The sequence below is a fragment of the Mus caroli genome, chromosome 13, assembly GCF_900094665.2.
Source record: "Mus caroli chromosome 13, CAROLI_EIJ_v1.1, whole genome shotgun sequence".
Taxonomy (NCBI): Eukaryota; Metazoa; Chordata; class Mammalia; order Rodentia; family Muridae; genus Mus; species Mus caroli.
The window spans coordinates 41,082,886-41,101,356 of record NC_034582.1 but is presented as its reverse complement, the minus strand read 5'-3'; the positions used below and the strand labels follow the sequence as shown (position 1 = coordinate 41,101,356).

The window sequence follows — 18,471 nt, the reverse complement described above, 5'->3', positions numbered from 1 at the left end:
CCATAGTACTTAAATGCAACAATATGAGAAGAAGATACAACATGTGCGTGCTGATGTATAAGAATTGTACATATGTGTTGGCAATGTGTACAGTTTCACACATGCAGTGGGGGTCTTGGAATGGGGCATTTGCTGATAAATGGGAGTGTGTGTGTGTGTGTGTGTGTGTGTGTGTGTGTGAGAGAGAGAGAGAGAGAGAGAGAGAGAGAGAGAGAGAAAGAGAGACCATATGCATGTAGATACATATGTGTGGAATGTGTATATGTGTGTACATGTGTTTGTACATGCATGTGAAAGCCACAGAACAACCTCAGCCGTCTTTCCATGGGTCACTTACTAGCTTTTAGTGTCACTGAGACACAGAAGTTTTCACTGGTGTGGCACTTGTCAAATAAGCTAGCCTAAGTGACAGTGAACCCTAAGGATCTGCTTGCCTTCCTCCCAAGTCCTGGGATTACAGTCCATTGCCGTACCTGCCTTCTGTTTGATTGGTTTGGTGTTGTTGCTTTAAGAGATTCTGGGAATGGAACTGAACTCAGGCCTTCCTATTTGCAAGCCAGGTACTTTACAGACCCAGCCAACTCCCAGGTCCAGCACTCTAGTTTAAATAGCATCTTTTACATGTCAAGAAGGACACGTAGCCTGGAGGAACACATAGCAGAGCCTTTGCAAACTGTTCTACATCTAGCCCAGTAAAGCAAATGGAGCCTGACATGCCAGGTTAAGGATTTTCTCCAATAGCCAGAAATTTCCTGTTCATCTTCTTTGACAGTGACACGAACTGTATGTGTTGTTTAGGTTTAGAAGAAATGTAGAGGTCGGGGGAAGGTTGATGGAGATGTGTGTGACTGGCTCATCCTTTGTGCTAAGGGTGAGCTAGCAGCACCTTCTGAAAGTCAAAATTTCAAGCGTGCACATCCTAGATAATAGATAAGATTATCTTCCACCTGTCAGCTAGATGTTGTGTCCTGAGGTTGCACAACAGCACGACCAGATAGCGATAAACTATGCAAACATTCACATCTATGGAGTCTATTTCAGACACACACCATAGCATCCCACCTTGGAAATGACATCCCATGACCTTTGCCCCATTCTCCTATGGGGGCAAGGCACACACGCTAATCAGCATTCTCGTGGAAAATGTCAGCAAGGTGTGAACATCAAAAAGTGGAGCCACTGGAGACCTCTGGGAAGCTGCCTGTGACAGAGCCAGGGCTGTGATTTGTGTCTCCCACCCTGTGCCCATGAATATGTATAACTGTCTTCCCGATCTCCCAGTAGTCTCTCCCAGCCTGCTTAGAGGCAGCTCCGTTCTCAGACAATGATCAGATCCGGAGCTAGGAGGAAGCTTCGATTCTTCCTCTCAAACAACTTGTCAAGTTGACTCTGTGAATGGATGCAGAACTCCACCAGTTTGAGACTCAGGATTGTGTATGTACTAGGCAAGGGCTCTCTCACTGAGCTGCACTGCCAGCCCTCCCCACACCCTTTTTAGACAGGCTCCCATTAAGGAACCCTATCTTCAAGCCGGGCAGTGGTGGTATACACCTTTAATCTCAGCACTCAGGAGGCAGAGGCAGGAGGATTTCTGGGTGTGAGGCCAGCCTGGTCTCGAGTGAGAGTGAGGAGTGACGTAAGAAGAAAGAAAAGAAACCCTAGCTTCCCAAATACTTGGCATTCTAGGTCTGCATCCCTAGACTCTCTCATGTCTCTTTGTAGTAAATGGCTCTGTGTTCAGCCTTGCCCTGTGACAGTCTGTCCCGTAAGAGATGGAATGGTCGTAAATGTATACGACAAGGCATCACACCGCTCCATCCTAAGTCTCTACTCTCGTCCCTACTTAAATTAAAACTCAATGTCTTTGCAGTAGCCTGCAAGGATTTTTATGCTTGTAAAGTTATTTCTGTTTTTTTGTTTTTAATTTTGTGAAATGTATTTATAGATAAGAAATATCACAGGCATGGATCTCTGGGATAGCATGGATATATATGTTTTGTGGTTCATCTAGAGTTCAGTTAATTTTTACTTAAATATTTACTTATTTTTTTTGGTGTGTGTTTTGTGTGGGTACCAAAGGAGGGCAGAGGAGAGCATTCAACCCCTAACAGCTGGAGTTAACAGACAGCTGTAAGCGACCCCAAATGGATACTGGGAGCTAGACTCAGTCTTGTCAAAGAGCAGGAGGAACTGTTAACTGCTGAGCCATCTCTCTAGCGTCTTACTTTATTTTTTGAAACACAGTCGCATTATATAGCCCACATTGGCCTCTTTGTCCTCTTGTCTCCATTTCTCAAGTACTGGAATTATAGACCTGTGCCAGCATACCAGCTTGAGAGTTTATTTTCCATTCTGTACGTAATAAAGTTGTTTTGTTTTGTTTTGTTTGTTTTGTTTTGTTTTTTCTCTTTCCAAATGAAGAGCTACTTTCCCGGTAGCATTATTAAGTGAACGGCCCTTTCACCACTGAGGAAAGATTCTGCCATGGAATCCTTTAGTTTCTTCCTGTGATGTCTGTGTGTAATCGTTGCATTGTGAAGATATTCCTAAGAGCTCAGATACGTCACAAAGGATACAGTTGTATCTGTAGAGATTTGTCACTAGAATGTTCAAATCTATGCAAAACAGCGTGAGTTAGGAATCACAGTTGGTTTTAGGAGATTTTTATCAGATATATTAGGAACTCATTCTGCTGAGTGGACTAAGACCTTAGTTGAAAAAAATTCTATTCAGCCAGACCAAGTTGGGCAAGCAGGTTTCAGAGCAGCAAGGTTTACCATGTTTGGCTTGTGTTGACATCGTGTCCCTTGGTTATGACCCTCCAGAAAAGTATCGCCCAAGTGCCTATGAAATCTGAACACATGCTAGAAATCCATTTACACACTCATGGTTTCTAGTCACATACTCACGCATGCCCACTGATGGGTCTCTCCTCTCCTCTCCTCTCCGAGCTCCTCCAATCCTGGGACTCTGACCATATTTGTATTTGGTTTGGTTTTGTATGATGTTTGCTAGGGATAGAGCCAAGAATGCTGGGCAAGCGATAACCTAAGTAAGCTTCGTGCCCAGCCCCTTCATTTGTATCTATAGCGATGCCACCTAGCAGAGAAGAGCAATTGGTCAATGAAGTTCAACTCCAGCCTGTTGGTTTGGTTGTTGGCAGTGCTGATGGAGTAAGGAAGCAGCCTGGATTTCCTTTATCTTAGAGCTGGGGATGTGGCTATATTGTAGGTAGAGCATGCATAGAGCCTATGATTTCATCCTGAGCAATACCAAGCCATCTTTTGTTTGTATGTGCAGTGCTGAGCATAGAGGCCCAGGGCCTCCTCCATTTATAAGCATGCGCTCTAACCATTGAGATTTCCCTTAGCCCCTACTTATGAAGTTTTTGCTTAAACGGAGTCTCAGAGGTTGGTTGCTGTTGCTATAGATAAAAGTCTTACTCTACACATAGCCCCAACTGGCTCACTGCTCACTATGTAGCCCAGGTAGAACTGAGTAGAACTCACAGTAATCCTCCTGCCTCAGCCTCCCTATTGGGATTTTAAGGAAGTACTACGGTTGTCCAGCTGGTGGTTTTCTTTTGTGACCCATCACAGTGAATACAATTGAGGATCAGCTGGGAATCACAAAATGAATCCTTTTAAACTCCATCCCCACTAGGATGAGGAAAAATGGAAACTGCTGTCCCCTTGGATGCGTGTTCTCCCCCCCCCCCCCCCCCCCCCCCCCCCCCGTAAATAGCATGAGTGCTGCTTCTCCAGTCTCCAGATGCATGGCCTTGCCAGCCAGGGAAAGTCCCCTCCTACCACCCCAATCCCCCATGCTCTCCCCACACACAAATGGATTTTGTTCATAGACAGGTGACAGCAATATAATCCGGAAATGAATTTCTTTGTTGAGGACAAAGGCAAATCTGAAAATTGAGCTCCGTGCATTAATAGAAATGTTAGGACACTGGTGAGATCCTTTAGTTTAAAGCCACTTTCTATTACATTACTGATTTTAATATCCTTTAAAAGTCCAAGAGAACTGAAGGCAGTGCTCCATGCCTATAATCCGAGCACTTGGAAGATACACTGGGCTACGTTAGGGGACAGGGGTCAGCCTGGGCTATCAGGCAAGACTATGTCTCAAAATAAAATAAAAGTGAAAGAAATAAATGAGTCAATTAACGTAAAGAGTTCAACCCAAAGTCTAGTCAGCTCCCTGATTCACTTCCTGTGTCCTTAAGATGTGTATAGCTCTCTCCAGGGTGGGAGATTTGTTGTAGAAGTTAAATGAAGTGGCAGAGAACTTGTCCAACTCTAAAAGACCTAGGTAGAAAGTTAGAAGCCACAAGGGGGAAAGCAGGCACTATTTTTAGTTTCAAGAAAAAAAAAGTTTGATGATGGCTAGAAACTTTCAAGATAAAGGCCCTCTCTCCTTTCTCCTCCAATTTCTGTCTTTCCCAAGACCATTTTTCTTTGAACTTGGACGCTTATCTTGTTCTGTGTTACTGTTACTACTATATATTGTCCCCCCAACCCCCGTCAAGGGGGTAAGTTAATGAAAGTTCAGGAAAACTTCTCAGAAAAAGACAGGTGCTCTCATAACCCCACCTTCTGTGGGTATCCGTGGCCTCTAGAAAATAGAAGGACATTTCTGTTTCATGTCAGATGCGCTTCCAGACTGGACATTCATTGCACGGCACTGAAGCTGATTCACTTGACTGAGCATTGACCAAGAACCCCGCAGTTTCTGTCTCTCAGCAGTTGGAACTGTCCACATGAATCTAACCAGTTCCCCCTGGAAGTCCTCTTAGAAAAAGTTGACTGTTCCTTAAAGCAATAGCCTGTAAAGTCTTTGAAAGGGTCAGTTGTGGACTGGGAATGTAGCTCAGTTGTTGGGAGTGTTTGCTCAGCATGCTAGTTACCCTGGGTTTGATCTTTAGCACATCGTAGATTGACCAAGGTAGTGTACTTATAATCCCAGCAACTAGGCAGGTGGAAGGAGGAGGATCAGAAGTTCAAGGTCATCCTTAGCTACGTAGTAAGCTCAAGGAATACTTGAGACCCAGATGCAAGAAAACAAACAAAAATGTTAGTTATCCCAATGACCTGTGTGTTCATGAAAGGTTACATCTCTTAGAAGTGGATCCTGTGATGGTAGCTCTTTTGGTTATCTCAGAAGCCCTTCTGAGATTCATAAAGTTTATTTAGCATTATATGTGGTGACCAAGCATTGCCTTGCTTTCTTATATTCTAAAAAGAATACTGGTAATGAAATACAGATCTGTTTACACTGTCGTCAACTGCTGGGGCTGGGAAGACTCTCATTTCATGTATACCGCATGCCTGTGGGGAGCCATGGCACAAAGAACAAAACATGGGAGGTGACATAGGTTGAGGTCCTTTTGCTTTCATTCTGTGCTAGAGACCATTTTTCAAATTTGAGCCAAAGATAACAGGTCATTGAGACTTTCTTGGGCTTTGTTGTTGTTCTTTTCTTTTCTTTTCTTTTCTTTTCTTTTCTTTTCTTTTCTTTTCTTTTCTTTTCTTTTCTTTTCTTTGCTGCTGTTGTTCTGAGGTAGATTTCTGTTTTCTTATTATGTAGACCCGGCCACCCTGAACTTGCAATGTAGACTATACTAGCCTTAAATTTGTGGTGATCTTTTGATTGTATAGACTGCAGCTATGCATCACCATGCCTGGCCTTTGTGTCTTTCCTTTAGGGGGTCAGCTTCAGCCCTAATTCCTGTCTCCATGCTGGCCGAACCTTAGTATAAAAGTTGGGGGAAGGGCAGAATGTCTGTCTTCAGGCTCTCTCCTCCAACATCCAGAGCTACAGTTACAGTCTCATGTAGCCACCATCCTCAGAACTGGGTGACAACCTTCCCCCAGGTTTTTAAACTAGATAGGAGACAAATGCTGTAAAGCTAAAAAAAAAAAGTTTTTTTTAAGGGTTGGGGAGCTTCTTTGAAGTCTACCTCCAAACTCTCAAGTAGCTACTGTCAAAAAACAAAACAAAACAGTAGGGTTGAATCATGGTTCATGGGGAACTGGAACCCTAGCTGGGGACAAAGGAAAAGAACTTCCCAGAATGGCTGTACGTTAGGAGGTTCCCGCGTAGGACTCCTCAGCAGTTCCTAGTTTGGGTGAGGAGTCATGAATACCGTCACTGTGCAGTAATTAGTGCTTTCCACCCTGGGGGGAGATGGTATTTATCAAGTTTATCAAGAGGCAGGTGGGGCAGGCAGTACGTGGCGGTGGGGGGGGGTGGGGGCGCGTGCCGGGGGAAACCCATCAAATAGCCATGGGTAGTGCAAAATGGAAATTTCCTCTCTCTTGCATGCTATTGTTTTATTTTGTTCTATCCTAAATGCTCCATACTAAATAATATATTTGCTCATCCATCAGACGGATGCTCATTCAAACCTGAGTGAGCTTGAAATCACGCGTGGTTTGGATTAAGTCACCCCATTGGAGTTGGCTTTTATATGTTTTTAATTTCATGTGGAGTATTTATTGGGTGTGCTGGGACCTTTTTTTGTGAATAAGATGCATAGTCATTCTCCCCTCATAGCTCAAGCAATAAGGTAGTCTTGAAAGTGTTTTCATGACAAAGAGCCAAGAAAGTAGCCAGATTAACTTATTTTGTTCCTTTCTAAACATTTCAGGATAGTTAGACCTGAGAGGAAGGCATTTTTAAACACAGAAGCCCCCTGTGTAGCCTACGCTGGCCTTGAACTCCTGAGCCTCCTGCCTCTACCTCCTGAAGGCTGGGATTATAGGTGTACAACATCACACACAGCAGTCTCAGACTGTAACAGGCTGAATGAGTGATTTTTAAAAAAACAAAACAAAACAAAAACCTTCTTCTGCTTTCTACCCTTGATACCTACAAGTTATTATATTTAGTTATTCAAAGGTAAAGAATCTTTTCTTTACTCATTCAGTTGATAAACTTGATATTTTGCAAGCACATGCCTATTGAAAAATACTAGCTTCCCCAACATGGTTTGCCTCTCTCTCTCTCTCTCTCTCTCTCTCTCTCTCTCTCTCTCTCTCTCCTTTCCCCACCCTCCTCCTCTCCTCTCCTCTCCTCTCCTCTCCTCTCCTCTCTTCTCTTCTCTCTCTCTGTCTTTCCAGTATTTTAGGGCACCACTGTAGAGAGGATGTGTGATAGCTTTGTTCAGGTGACTGACATGCGTGTTTGACATATAAGATAGACACTGAGAACACCCAGGGATTTCCCCTGCATAATCACCAACTGCTTGAAGTGGCATTTTCCACTCTGACTTGCTGTTTGGTTTTGTTAGATTGCAGCATCCTGGAACAGAATGAAAGGATCTGTGTTGAAACAGCTACAGTAGGGTTGCAGTAGACCCTGAGAAAAACAGAGTGGACTTCAGCCTGCACGGATGAGCTTGAAGCAGGAATGGTTTGGGGTAAGTCATCCCTTCGGGGTTGGTATTTGCATTTATTTAGATTTCTTGTGGAGTATTTATGTGATGTGCTAGGATATTTGAGTGAGTACGATGCATAGCTATTTTTTCCCCATAGCTCAAGCATTAAGACGTCAGGGTAAGGCCCTTGTAGGTAGGGAAAATGAAACAAACAAACAAACAAACAAAAATCAAACCAAACAAACAAATAATAGCAACAACAAAAATGCAGATGACCACCCAATTCTACACACAAACAATAAATAATGTGTGTGGTCTGTAGGTCCTATTTTAGCCAAACTCATAAGGGATTAATGAGTCATACAGAGGAGGTCTACTTATCTGGTGATACCCTAATACAATACTGTAAGCAGCACTAGAGCAGGCAAGGTAGAGAGCTATCATCAGTAGTTTCCAGACCGCATTCAACAAGTGCTTCCTGTGTAACTTGTAAACGTGGGGTACAGTGTGGTCAGTTGAAAGAAGTATACAGTGTGTGATTTATGGTCAGGGTAGTTAGTATTTTCTTCATAACTTTTGGTCTGTTCTTCATGTTAGCAACCTTTTGGTTCTCCCTTCCATTTTCCTCTAAAATTTATAATATGTTGTTGTGAAATATAGCAACCATCCTGGCTGTAGAATGTAGACTTTGGTCCTTCTGTTTATTGGTGTTCTTGGTCCCCTGAGTGACAACCTTGGCCTGAGTTACAGTCTAAGAATTCCAAGCTTTAAATACATATTTTTAAAAGATGCAAACTATATACTAAAACAATATAGGTTCCTCGGGATGTCTTTTTGGCTTTATTCCTGGGAGGAATCCTCAGATTGGAGCTTATTTGTCTCCACCTATGGCGGAGGGCATTGGGAGAGCATAGTACCTGCTATGACTGGCCTGTAAAAGTGGATGGATCCTAACGATCTCCCTGGCCTCCTGCAGATTGAAAACTCCATGCCTTCTAGTACAGTTATGTAACCGTGGTCTTCCATTCTCCCTGGCGGAATTCATTGTGTGCCTGGGGCAAACTATCATTTGCAGGGAGTTAGACAGGTCAGCCTATGTGCAAGTGTAGAAGAGAAGGTCCAGTCCCCAAGGGACTCATCTCTATTGTCTTTCGGCGAAGCAGGACTTTCAGACTGAGTGGTTAATAATTTAATTCCCTTGTGACATTAATAAGGGAGTGTTTCATGAATTTTGTATTAAAATAAACAAAGCAAGTGTGTTCTAAATTCTTGTCCTTTTTTTTTTTCCTCTCCCTCTTTCTATTGAGGTCCCAGATTTTTATCACTGTGTGACTGTCTGAGTATAAGCCCTTTCACTCCATGGAGCCTCAAAATCTTTGTTGTCCATTGAGAAGAAGGCTCTGGTTTTCTTTCTAACTAAACATCTCCTTCCTGAAAGCTGAGCTGTGAACAGCAGTTAGAATGATGGTCACATGTCATTCTTGTTAGCAGCTGGCTGTCTGCCTCAGAGTGGCACATTATTTGGGTTTCATAACAGCATTTTCTCTCTCTAACAAAATGTTAAATGATGAGGAGCAGGAAACCGCATGAGTTCTGCAGAGTGGCACTGTAGACTGGGTGTGATTTGGAGAAACCAGGTTATGACTGTCCCCGGGGAGAGTGTCCTTCCTGTCTGGTTCCTATCCTAGCCCTTATCTCTGCCCCCCATATGTCTACTGTGTACAGTGGGCCATCATGAATCACAAACCTGCTGAAGACATTTGCTGGGGGTTACCTATGGACCAAGCTTGCCCTCCAGAACCCAGGCTCTCATTTATAAGTTCTGCCTGAGTTCTCAGACAACTACGGAGACCCTCTTGATGAACGTCTGTGACCCTCGGGCACTACCTAGAGCCTCCTGTTTGCTGATACCCCATTTAGGTTGCAGCCTGCTGTAGGACAGGACCCATGCCACAGGCCAGTGTTTCTCAATGGTGGTCTCATCTCAGGACCTCCTACATCTGACTCACCAGGATGTGGTTATTAAAGCCAAAGACACAGTGACACCAGGCTAAAGGAATCAGAATTTCTGGGGGTGGGGGTGGGGGGATGGGGAAGCTCGCATGGCTTGCTCCACCTAAACTCTTTGCCTACTGGGGTTTCAAACAAGTGTCTAGAGACTAGTTATGAATATTTCCCTTGTCCAGCTTCAGGTCTGAGTACAATGAAGATCCCAATGCAATGTTCCCTTATTGATCTAAGCCACATTCACCATGAGAGTCACAGTTACCTTTTGACTTATCAGTTTTTAATGACAAAAATTGAGGGATCCTATCCGCCTTTTGGGGACTAGGAAGTCAGTATATATAAGCTCTCAGAAACCCAGTTCCAACTAAACTCACAAAGCACCCTCTACCCCAGGCCAGAGGCTCTTGGAAAACACTCTTATGTCTCTTTCTTCTGTCCCTTGTCACAGCAGCAGCTCCTGCTGGGGTCTGGTATGAGGGCACATCTGCTCTGTGCTAGGCAGCTGGAGGAGCCACAAAAGAGCTGCCCTCAGCACTTGATTCTGAGGTGTTCTCTCCTTCAGCTGTTAGGACTTTCAGGTGGTCAGTGTGCATGGTAGGAGAGCCATCCTGTTACGGAAAGAGACAATGTTAAGCCCCAGTGGCCCCACGGTGGCAATGGCAGAGTCTGGGTTCAAGTCTGATGTTAACAGATTACGATGGTGACATTTGGCTCCTCTTCCTTATGCTTTGCCACCCATCCTGGAACCCTGGGGGCAGTCAACCACCTTTGCTTGATTCCAAAGAAATCAAGTGGTGTCTATCTATGCTTCTGGCAGAACTCCTCAGTGGTTTGCATGCAGCCCTGGTGGATGAGTATAACAGAAGAACTTATAATGCCCTATTTGTTCTATGAATATCTAGTGTGTGTATGTGTGTGTGGGTGCATTGTGATGGGCGAATCTGTTAAGATAGATAACCATTGCTGACTGGCTATTGAGATAAACAGACTTGGTTTCGCCTAATGTCTACTCTGAGGCAGAACACATATGTGAACATGTATACATATAAAACAACCTACTCCAATGGCGTTAGGTGGGATCAGTCCTGCAGCACTGCCTAAGTCACAAGTTAGGTTGTTTCACACAGGGGCTCCTGGCCCGCCAGACATAAGGCAGGATTCCTTGCACCATCTCCCTGGGTTTGAATGAGTTTGCTAGATTGAGTCACAGATTTCTAGGAAATACTTTTCTTTACTGTAATAACACTCCTGTGTACCACTGCTGAATTGTACTGTCATGTTATAAATGGCATTGCAAAGAAGAGGGTGGATGTTAGCATGAAGAGCTGTGTGGGAAAGGAGGGAGGGAGGGGGGTAGGGAGAGGGAGGGCGCAGAGTCTCAGCATTCTCTGGGTGGGCTAACCTACAGTGTCCTCCTCTGGGTGGGCTAACCTATGGTATCTTCCTCAAACTCTGCCCTTCGAGTTTTTATGGAAGCCTCAGTGTATAAGCATTCTTCTAACCTCATTGGCCACAGAAGATCAGCTCGGTACTCAACTCCTCTGAGATTGGGAAATGGGCTAAATATCTAACCTTGGTGTTTCCCATATTGAAGCTGTGTGGACATCAAATCAATTAATTCCTGTATCAAAGGACATTGATTACTTCTAAGAGTTTTAAATGTTGTAAGCCAGGAAATGGAGACAAAGAGCAAAGGTACATCTCACGATATCATCATTTACTAAATGCATTTCATTTGTTTTCAGTGCTGGTGTTGTGCAACAGACCCATAATCCCAGTGTCTAGGAGACTGAGACAGAGATTGTCTGGGCTGTCTAGTTAAGATCAAGTTTTAAAATTTTTCTTTTTTTTTCTTTTAAACAATCTTTTCTTTTCTTCACCTATTACATGGCCACAGTTTTGCCTTTAGAAGGCAGGCTGTTCATGGATTCAGTTTGTGTGAGAAGATACACTCAAGCATGATGTTGTAAAAGTATATACTCCCAGGTGTCCCATTACAGCTTTAGTTTTGGTGCTGGGATAGAATCAGGGATGGTGCACACGTTAAATAGGTATTCTGCCACGGAGATACACCTTTCTGACCTCTCATTCAATCTAGGAGATTAGAAAGGGAAAAGGCGAATCAGGATAGATTCTCCTCTTATTCTCTAAGTATGGGCAAATGGGCATGGGCTCCCAAAGCAAGACTAATGGCAGATGAGACTCTTGAGTGTAAATTTCATGGAGCCCTGCCTGGACTTCTCTTAGTGGCTTTTCTCATTCCAGTGGGCGTAGGTGTGAGAGCTCTGATGCAGAAGAGAAGTGCCCTGGTTGCCATCTGTAGGACAGAAATGTATAGTTGTTTGCATACATACACTTAAGCCTTTCTTAAAAGGCTCTCAGGTAGAGGAATCGCCAATTAAAGAAAATGTAAACTGTGGGGTTTTATTCTCCTATCAGATGATTTGAAAAAAGGTCTGACTGTGTGTAGCCAGCAGTGGGTGGCCTAGAACTCATTGTGTAGACCTTGCTGGCCTCAAACTTACCCATCTACATCTGACTCCCAAGTGACAGAACTGCAGATGGGCACTACCATAGCTAGCTAGCATGCCTGAGTTGGAGGTCTTTAATAGTACATGGAATATTTCCTTCTTAGAAGCCACATTTCTTTATAAGTGGGCAAAAGAAAAGTCAATCTTATAAGCAGAGCACCTGCCCAGTTAGGACCCATATGGCTCAGGCTATTTGCCACAAAACAGCCTTGATATTTGTCCAATTTCCAAGCAGCACTCATCATAGGTACTTCTTTGGGAAAGCTGGTATCAGTAGCAAAAGATCCACTGGTAGCCAAACATACCTATAATGCCAGCATTTAGAAGGCTAAGGCTGGGAGGATTACCATGAGTTTGGAACAAGCCTGGACTTGCATAGTGAGTTTAAGGCCAATGTAAGAAACTCAAAAGACAAAACAAGAGCCAGTATGCTCACTGCTCTTACAACAGGCATCCTTAGAAAGTTCTAGAAGTGTTCCAGCTTAGAGGAGCTTGGTTCCACACATACCTAAGCCAGTGCTCTGTAAAGCAGGACTCAGACTCTGTCTGATGTAGGACTCACTCTTCTAGGTGATGGTATCACAAGCTGCTAGTTGTAGAAGTGCCTCTGAGAAGCTTGGGTGGTTAAGTCTAGCTTTGAGCAAAAGCATACTACTTTAGGGAATGAAAGGGATTTACTTAGAGCAGGAATCAGTAAAGCAGGTGTTGATTGATTTGATGGGTCCTCTTCTTTACTGACAATTTGAGAGCTTTGAAGAGAGGTATTTTCTGTGCATCAAAAGAAATTAGAATTTTTAACTACTGCTGCCGGTGCAGATACGGTTGAAAGAAATGGGAAAGCAGCATCCTGTTACTTCTCATTCTTTTCTTGGTGTGTGTGTGTGTGTATGTGTGTGTGTGTGTCCGTCCAGCTGTCTGTCTGTCTGTCTGTCTGTGTCTCTATGTATGGTGTGGCAATGTGGCAGGGGACTATCACCACTCTATGTCAGTGAATACCATTAACATTCCCATCTCTTCAGATCCTAAACTCAGTTACTTCCAGATCCCCTTCAGATGGCTCCAATCAGAAATCACGTGGACCCCGTGAGCTTGCACTCGGGGCTAAGCAGAAAGATGAGTTTATCACACTCACTTCCACTGGCTTCTCATTTAGAGACACAGATCGGTTGGCAACTCGAACCCTGTCTGCTGCTGGGCACCTCATCTTCCTATTCTTCATCCACCCACAGTGCTGCGGTTTCTCCCGTGGCATGATGCACTGCCTCCTTCCACTCGCTGGCCCGTGTGTCATTTCAGACTCCAGTGTCACTTGCCTGGGCTCCTTTGGCACCTTCCAAAAGGAGCATTCTTTCCTGTCACTGTTGGTGCGTCCTGAGACAGGAGCACATGAAGCACAGGCTATCCTCCATCTTGATACACCTGAAGCCAAGGATGACATTGAACTTGTGGTCTTTCTGCTTCTGTTTCCCAAGCACTGGGATTACAGCTGTCTATCCGTGTCTGGACTTAATGCGGTACTGAGGAGTAAGTCCAGGGCTCCCTAACACATCAGGCAATCACTGGACCATCGGCCAGATCCGCAGCACTTATTCCAATGTCTAAAAAAACTGTAAAAAAATGTTTCTGACCAAACCATTTTATGAAAATGCTTGGATTTAATGTTAAATTATTTAAACCAAACAACCTAGGTTAAACCTTTGTTCCCAGGAAACTGAACAACAGATAGAACCATGTCTGTTCTGTTGTAACCATCTCTGGAAAGTCACTAGAAATTGCCTTTCCAGCTGTTCTGTGACATCTAGGATGATAGCCGCCAAATCGGGGAATCCAGGCTAATGGTACTTGCTGTACTGGCAGCACTGCGTGTCTGTGTGGGATTTTCAAAGCGAATTTAAAAAGTCAAGACTGGATAGCATTAAAAAGGTTGACGTAACATTTTCAGTTTGAAAGGCTACCCTGCTCTAGGAACGCGCTTATTGCTTTTTTTTTTTTTTCTTTCCTCCATTTCTAAGAATTCTATTTGGCTAAAATACCAAAAGAGAAAGAGAAATCTTGGCTTAAGTAAATGAAAGGTCATCTCCAACATTAATTTTTATTCTCTAAGAGTTCCTTTATAAAAGAAAGCCGGATGGATGTTTTAAAATATTATATTAAAAATGTCACTCAAAACCCTCACTTTTTATATCATAATCAAGGAATTTGGGATTTATTTTGCCAGTAAGTCTGCGAGGCATGCTCTATGTCTTTTTTAAATATTGTTTTTATTTATGTATGTTTATATGTACATGTGTATAGATGCCCTTGGAGCTAGCTAGAGTTACAGACAACTGTGGGCACCCTTTCCTTCAATACAGGTGCTGGGAATTGAACTCAGTCCTGTGGAAGAAGAGAACGTGTTTTAACCACTGAACCATCTCCCCAGCCTTCAGTTACATGTCTTTAAGCTATATTTTCATATTGGGGGAGGTTGTTCAATTCTACAGTACACATAACATATTTTTCCTATTAATTCTTTATTTGGCATCAGTGAGTGGGAAAGATAGATTTCACCTTGAAATTTGCCAGGTGTTTTTATTTTTGTTTTTGCATGATGTGTTGATACAACCTCCAGTCTCTTTGTCTATAAAATCAAGACAAAAGTTGGTCTGTTCCTGGATTCATCAAAGGTCTTCCTGTGCGGATTACAGACTGACGTGGGCACATACAATATCATACCATTTTGTAGCATGTTATAGAAGTTGACACTTGTCTGTCCTGCACAGTTGAAGTACTAAAACTCAGGAGTTTCACCTTTCTTTTCTCAATGTTTTTATTAAGGTTCATTTATTTTGTGTGGCTACACATACACATATACATACATATCATATATGTACACATACATCATACACATACATCATATACATCATATACATACACACATATCATACACATATATCATATATATGTACATCATATACATAGACATACATTGTACATATACACATACACATATACACATACAAATACATATATATGCAGGGAACAGCTCCAGAGTGGAGGTCAGAGAATAACTTGCAGGAGTTAGTTCCCTCCTACGTCCATATAGGTCCTGAAGCTTGAACTCAGGTCATCAGCCTTGGCAGCAAGCACCTTTACCTACTGAGCCCTCTTGCCATCCCTAAGCATCTTACTTTTCCTTCCCAAGCACTGCATTTGGTTCAAATCTAGACCTTTAACTTGGTTCAAAGATGGCTTAGGGTATCCAGCTTGGCTGAGGTGAATGAGCTCAGCCATGCACATTACTCCTTAGTTATTCTCTGACGGCTGCACAGTGGCTAAGGGCTTCTGTGACCATTCGTCATGTCTGAGGAGGCGCTGACTCTTAAACTACCATGATGGGATCCTGAATCCCTCATAATGAACACTCGGGAAGGCAGCAGATCCTGCTGTTTTCATTACAGATTAAGCTGCTAACCAGTGTAGTAGGCTGTTATCCAGAACTGCCCTCCACAGACTGTCTAGTAACACCCTAACTAAGACATATAGTAATTGGGCAGGACAATGAGCTGAGGACCTTTTCCAAAGCTTTGTTGGGAATGCGCTCGTGGAAGGCTTTTCTCATTTTTAATGTTGCTGTAAGTAGCCATCCATCTATGCTTCCATGAGGTATGGTGACATTGTGGCTGCAGGTGACCCAAGGATGCCTGGTGTCAGTTAGTCCAGACAGAAGCTTCTCTGACTGGGATGAGGTCCTGACTTCCATCTCCAGTGAACTCCCTCCCTAAAATCCCTGTTGTAGTAGCTTCAATTAGGGAAGGCAAGAAAGAGAAGTGAACGAGGCCCTATGTATGAGGTACTGTCCTCTTGGCTGTGGCAGAGTCCTTAACAAAACCAGCCTAAGGGCAGAAGGGCTTAATTTAGCTTGTGGTTGGAGGGCATAACCCATTATGAAGCCTAGCAGCTCAGTCAACTCAAAGCTGGCACAATGGGGGTTGACTGCATCCAGTCAGGAAGCTGAGGAGATGATGGTTAGCACTCTACCTACTCTCTCACTTTTATTCTGCCGAGGACCCCAGCCCATGGAAGGGTGCAATCCATGTTCCCAGAGGAGGGCTGTCTTCCTACCTCATTTAAGGGTCTCTGGAAACATTCTCACAGACAAACCCAGCAGTGTGTCTCCTAGGTGACTCGAGCTCCTGGCAAACTGTCAATCAAGAGTCGATGCAGTCTCTATACAGACTAGAGTACTTTAACACTTCATGTTGAGCAAGCTACTAGATTAGTGGGCCACTGAGCTTATATGGGTTCCTCATGGAAGCATAGATGGATGGCCACTTACAGCAACATTAAAAATGAGAAAAGCCTTCCACGAGCGCATTCCCAACAAAGCTTTGGAAAAGGTCCTCAGCTCATTGTCCTGCCCAATTACTATATGTCTTAGTTAGGGTGTTACTGCTGCAAACAGACACCAAGACCAAGGCAACTCTGATAAGGACAATATTTAATTGGGACTCGCTCACAGGCTCAGAGGTTCAGTCCATTATCATCAAGGTGGGAACATGCAGCATCCAGGCAGGCATGGTGTAGGTGGAGCTGAGAATTCTACATCTTCATCTGCAGGCTGCTAGTGGAAGGCTAACTTCCAGGCATCTAGGATGAGGGTCTTATAGCCCGTGTCCACAGTGACACACCTACTCCAACAGGGCCACACCTTCTAATAGTGCTACTCCCTGGGCCAAGCATATACAAACCATCACACTATATAAACTACTCTTGTATAGGTCTCATCTCCTTTCATCCTCATGGGATGTCTTAAAGACATATTAACTTTATATTTAAGTTATATGTTATTTTAATGACAAGCGCTGTTGGGACTGGAGAGTGTGACCTAGCTTATAGATGATGAAGCTAAGATTCAAAACCAGGGTCCTCGTTTGCCTGCTCTTCTCAGTCTCTGCATTGGCTTCTCCTGGCTTAAGTTCTTGTTGCTAAGCAGGCAGCCTCTTGCTCTCCAAGGACATGATCGCCTTTGCAGAGGTTGATGGGGGAAGAAATTGTTTTCAACTGTCCTCAGGACCAGCGTTAGTCTAAGTGATGCTGCTGGCAGGTGGCCATTTGCAGGAGGCAGTCAAATTAGCCACTGGTATGAGCCTAGCATCCTAGGCTGAGCCTGCAAAGTGAGTTTGCCCTTCGCAATAAATAGATTTGGGAGTGAGTGCCTAGCAGGAGCCCTGGATATTTAAGGCAAGCACTTTGCTTCCTCCATCTGATTGAATCCAGATTCATTATAGCACTGAGATACATAGCAACAAGCTTTGCGGCGCTGGATCCCAAGGCTGCCTGGTTTTATGGAGGAAGTTTAGCTTATAGTATCAAAAGCCATGGCCAGTGAAGCCACAAGAAAATTATTACGCAATCTTGACCTTAGTGAATATCAGATTTATATTATATTTTACCAGATGAATTTTAGAGTTGCCTGTGCTACGACAATGTGTTCTAAGATTTGCTAAAATATGAAATCGTTTGAGTGCTTCTCATTTGGGAGTTGAGTGTTTCGCAATCATGCTAGTGTGGGTTTACAGGCACTTAGCACTTTGCAGGAATGGATATGGCTACCTCCACCTAATTGCTGAGTTGTCAGACTAGTATCATCTCCAGCCTTACCTGGAACTTTCCTGATCTCATTATCTCGAAAGAGACACTGTCTAGGGACCCAGTTGACACTTCAGACGTGCTACATTCAAACTGTCCTTAATTTGATCACTTTATTCTTTCTTTCTATCTATCTATCTATCTATCTATCTATCTATCTATCTATCTATCTATCTATCTATCTATCTATCATCTATGTATTTTGTATACATATACGTATGTATGTATCTTTTATGTACCTCTGTATTGGTCTATCTGTCTATTTATCTTCTATCTATCTATCTATCTATCTATCTATCTATCTATCTATTTATCTATCTAGTATACATGTATGTATCTATCTTTTATGTATCTCTCTATTGGTCTATCTCTATCTGTCTTGTATGTATCTGTCTGTCTGTCTATCTATCTATCTTGTATACATATATATGTATGTATCTATATTTATGTATCTCTGTATTGGTCTATCTCTCTATTTGTCCTCTATCTATCTATCATCTATGTATCTACCTATTTCTGTATATATACATATATACACATGGGTACTTTTATTTTAGACAGGGCTTCATACAGCCCAGTCTATGTCAGCTTGCTGTGTTGCCAAGGTTGACCTTGAACTTCAATCACCCTGTCTCCACCTCCTGAGTGCTGGGGTATAATATGTGCCACCACACGCCATGCCAGGGTTTTATGCATGCTCCCTGAGGACTCTGTCACTGCATGACAACTATATAGTTGCAATTTTTTTTTCCTGTAGATCTTTTCTGTTTGCTGTTGGTTGAATCTATGGAAGCAGGCTGCCTGGATATAAAAAGCCAACTACACACACACACACACACACACATGTCACACACCACACACACACACACACACACACACACACACACACACACACACCACACACACCACACACCA

At 43.3% G+C, this 18,471-nt stretch overlaps 1 protein-coding gene across 12 annotated transcripts in view; it reads left to right on the top strand.

The window, feature by feature from the left end:
• Positions 1-18,471, top strand: part of Atxn1 (ataxin 1) — a 409,435-nt gene that overhangs the window by 106,085 nt on the left and 284,879 nt on the right. For all 12 annotated transcript variants that reach the window (XR_003834664.1, XM_021180017.2, XM_029468376.1 and 9 more), the window contains one exon: positions 7,301-7,429. The gene's annotated coding sequence lies outside the window, so the exon portion shown is untranslated. The remainder of the gene's footprint in view (positions 1-7,300; positions 7,430-18,471) is intronic.